The following is a 4,135-nucleotide window of genomic DNA, read 5'->3' as shown; positions in this document are numbered from 1 at the left end:
TGTTGTCTACTTGGTGAAAATTCCTACGGTAGACATGTTAATCTAGTGAAATTTATAAATCCAGAATAATAGAAAGAAGAGAATAAAGCAGAAGATAAAAACGACCTATAATGCAACTTTTGTAATTGCCATTGGCTGAAATATACCCCCAATCTTTTTCTAAGCATATAACAACATAATTAGTATCATGTATTCTGTTTTTTTCCTCCTCCTCCTCCTCCTTACCCCCTCCTGTTTCTCCTCCTCCTCCTCTTCTTTCTTCATTTTTACAAAACATGATAATGTAAGTAAGCATTTCCCCTGGCATTAAAATTTCTTTGAAAATCCTTTTAATGGTTGCATTTAAAATTCAGTACATTATAATTTATTCAGCCTTTCTCTTTTTAAAAGACCTTTAAGCTGATTTTTGTTTTTGCTATTAAAAACAAAACTAGAATAATTAGTCTATATTTAAATGTTATTCACATTTTTGATTATTCCTCTAGTGTATATTCTATAATCACCGTCAAAACATACGAACCTTGTGAAGACTCTTGATTCATATTTACAAATTGATTTCCAGAATTGCAAGGCACAGTCTTATACTTTCATCAGGGTGGGTTAAATCATTGTTTGGAGTTTTTCCAAATGTTTCCAATGACATTTTGTAGGCAGCTGTTTGTATGCAGTTAGCATCCTATTTATCTGTTTGCTTATTTATACTCCTGACAAATAATATTTAAAGCCTCTTTTTAAAATAGAAAAAAAAAACAGGGAAAGAATAAAATAAGAAATAAAGAAAAGGGGACAAAGAGAAGTTGATATTAGGAAAGATAACACAAAACTGGGAGTGAGGAGAACCAACATGGAGGCAGAAGAAACAGAAACAAGACTCCAGGCTTTGTGGCAGCTGCTAAGACAAAGAAGGGACTTGACCATTTTTATGGTTCATGAGATCAAAATTCTCCTGTCACATGAGAAAAGTTCAACTATCACACAGAGAACTGAAACTTGGAGCAATGCACAGCCTCTCAATGATCTCTTTATGGCAAACACATCAGTTAATTTCACAGAACTGTTTTGGGAACATTTCTTTACTTAGGCCAACATCAAAGGAATTCAGGAAACTCAAGATAGTGTAGGTATAGCACTGCTGGTCTGGCTTCCAGAAGAATGGATGCATAGATTCTTAGGTGTTTCCTGCTATGGTCTGAATATTTATGTTCCTTCAAAATTTGAAATGTAATCCCAGTGCAATCATTTGAAAGGTGGGATCTTTTAGGAGGTAATTAGGTCAGAGGGTAGAGTCCTCATGAATGAGATCAGTGCCCTTAGGAAAGAGCCCCAAAGGAGCTTGATTGCCCTTTCCACCATATGAGAACATAGTGAGATGATGCCACTTATGAACCAGAGAATGAGTCTTTACCAGAAGCAGAATCTGTTGATGTCTTGATTGCAGATGTCCCAGCCTCCAAAATGATAAGAAATAAATTTCTGTTGTTTATAACTCACCTGGTTTATATAATAAAGATATATACTTTGTTATATCTGCCCAAATGGATTGACAGAGTTCCCATTAAAACATCAAGTGGATGAGTTTGAGGTTCATTCTTCAGCTGGTAACAGAATACCATTGGTTTAGGTGCAGAATTAATGCATGTAATTTATACAAACCATAGAACTGGGAATGGGATTGATCCTCTCTTATAAAATTTGAGTAGCCTGATATTAGCTAAAGCGGGAGACCCCCATACCTAGCCAAGAAGTAGAGCCAAGGACAAACCCAAGGCAGATGTTAATAAGCCCTGGTGAAGATGAAATGCTTGACTAAAGGACATCAAGTGATCATTTGATCAGAACTTTGCATCTGAGCTGGGTTCTGTCATAGGTTGGGTGGGTCCAGTAGCAATCCATCCTACGATGGAACTTGGACTTGTGGGATCTAGTCTGAGCAGGATCAGAGGGCACAAGCATGCACAAATCACCTCTACTGTTCTGTACAAGGAATCCCTGAGGGCCACATAATGAAGAAGGAAAATCTCAAGCATGGCTCATGGTCCACCTGTCAAAATGAGGATACTCATATGGGTGAAAGCTGAAAATGCATGGTGGCCACACTATAATTCTACTCAGGGACAGCTTGACAAAGAGAACTTCAGGTAAACAACATGATGATCAACTTTGTAGGGAAAAGGAAATGGCCCAAGGTTAGACTATATGTGACTGAGAATATATGAGAATGGCTTGACTTGTGGTCACATCCCAGGAAAGAGAGAAGCTGGAGACTAGGGAGAAGAACTTCAGCATAGAGTCCTGTGGATGGACTTATAGGAGTGGGTTTTAAAGCATAAAAAACTTTGTACTGCACATTAATACTCAACGAAGACCACTTACTATAAGGGAGGCATTAAACCACCAGACAAAATGACTTACCTAGTTGATATCAACCAGCCTCTGTGATTGGCTTCCCCAATCCTGGGCACGTGAGTGATCCAGTCATGGTAGCAGGGATGAAGGTCATGGACTGATCCAACAGCATGGATTTCACTGTTCAAGTCTGATCTAGCTACTGAGGCCACTAAATATTTAAACTGCCAAAGTCAGGAACCTATACTGAGTCTTCCGTCACTTGGTCACTTGGTAGCAAGCTGATTACATTAGACACTTTCCTAGAGAGTAGAATCCAGCAAGTTATTTTGACAGGAGTAGATACATATTCCATGTATTGTCATTCCCTCCTGTGGGAACTCAGCCAGCACCACTATCCAGGGCCTTAGGGAATATTTGTTCTACTAGCACAGAATCCAGACATTATGTCAGAACAAGAGACCCACTTTCCAGCACAGTGGGCTCATGGCCAGAGCATCTACAGGTCCTATCTCATTACCGAAAGCTGACAACCACTAAAGAGTTGGAGTGACCTGTGGAAGGCATAGCTATAACATCAACTTGGAGAGAGATTTTATAAGCATGGGGAATCATCTTTCAGGATCCAATATATAGTTTAAATCAAAGATGTTTCTAGGGCATTATGTCAACATAGGAAGAATACATAGTTCTTCAGACTAGTGAGGAAGCAAGGGTAATTCTACTTACTATTACTCTCAGTGATCCATTTGTGTTTCCTATCCCTGTAACTAAAGGCTCTGTCAGTTCAGAATTCCTGGTTCCCAAAGGAAGAACACACCCCCTAGGGGATATAGCAATAGTGCTATTGAACTATAACCAATGGTTGCTGCCTGGCCACTTTGGGAATATGTGTTCATGAAAAAAGTCACTATGGTTTGAATATGGTTTGTCTTCCCAAAACTCATGCTGTGATCTCCATTGGGAGGTATTAGGAGAATGGAAAGTTAATTCAACTATGTCTAGAAGTGTGGTCTCTGAAAGGTGATTAGCATTAGATGAGGTCATAGGGTGGTGGGTACCATGATTGAATCCTGGTGGTTTTAGAAGAAGAAACCAAGAGACCAGAAGAGACAAATATACACACATACTCCTGCCATTGCATCCACCATGAAGTAACACAACCAAGGAGGGGTGAGACTCTTGAAAGGGCATGTGCCATGTTGTTTGAACTTTCAGTATCTAAGTCTGTGAGATAGATAGATAGATAGATAGATAGATAGATAGATAGATAAGTGGACTAATACAGAAGGCGAATCTGCATCTGACCTTGATCACTTGGAGGAGGTACGTTGCTGTTGCACACTGGAGTCAGTATGTATATGTGTGGAACTCTATTTGGATCCTCTATTAGGACTCCTTTTAGTAATCTCTTAACTATGATTGATGGTAATTGGACAAAGGAAGAAGCTCCATCCTGAGAAGCACATGGTAACCAGGGATGGGAATTTGAGTCCTTCTACCAATTAAGCCTTCAGGATGGGCAGAACTATAAACTGGTAAGAAGGATTTGGAACAGATAGTGGAGGAGCAAGATGATGAGCATCTGTTGAGTCCTGAGACCAGTGGCAGCAGCAAGTACTTCTTAGGGCCCCCAGGAAGAGGGGCCCCTTAGAATCCTGGAGGAGCTGCTCCTAGCACTTGTACGAAGTAGTCCTAAATGTGTAAGGGGATGAATTTGGCTGTATTGTCTTTTGAAGGAGCTATCACTCAACCACATACATACTGTTGGCAGGTAATTGTCAGCTAT

This window comes from Callospermophilus lateralis, chromosome 17 (assembly GCF_048772815.1).
Source record: "Callospermophilus lateralis isolate mCalLat2 chromosome 17, mCalLat2.hap1, whole genome shotgun sequence".
NCBI lineage: Eukaryota > Metazoa > Chordata > Mammalia > Rodentia > Sciuridae > Callospermophilus > Callospermophilus lateralis.
Note: the sequence above shows the minus strand (reverse complement) of the source record.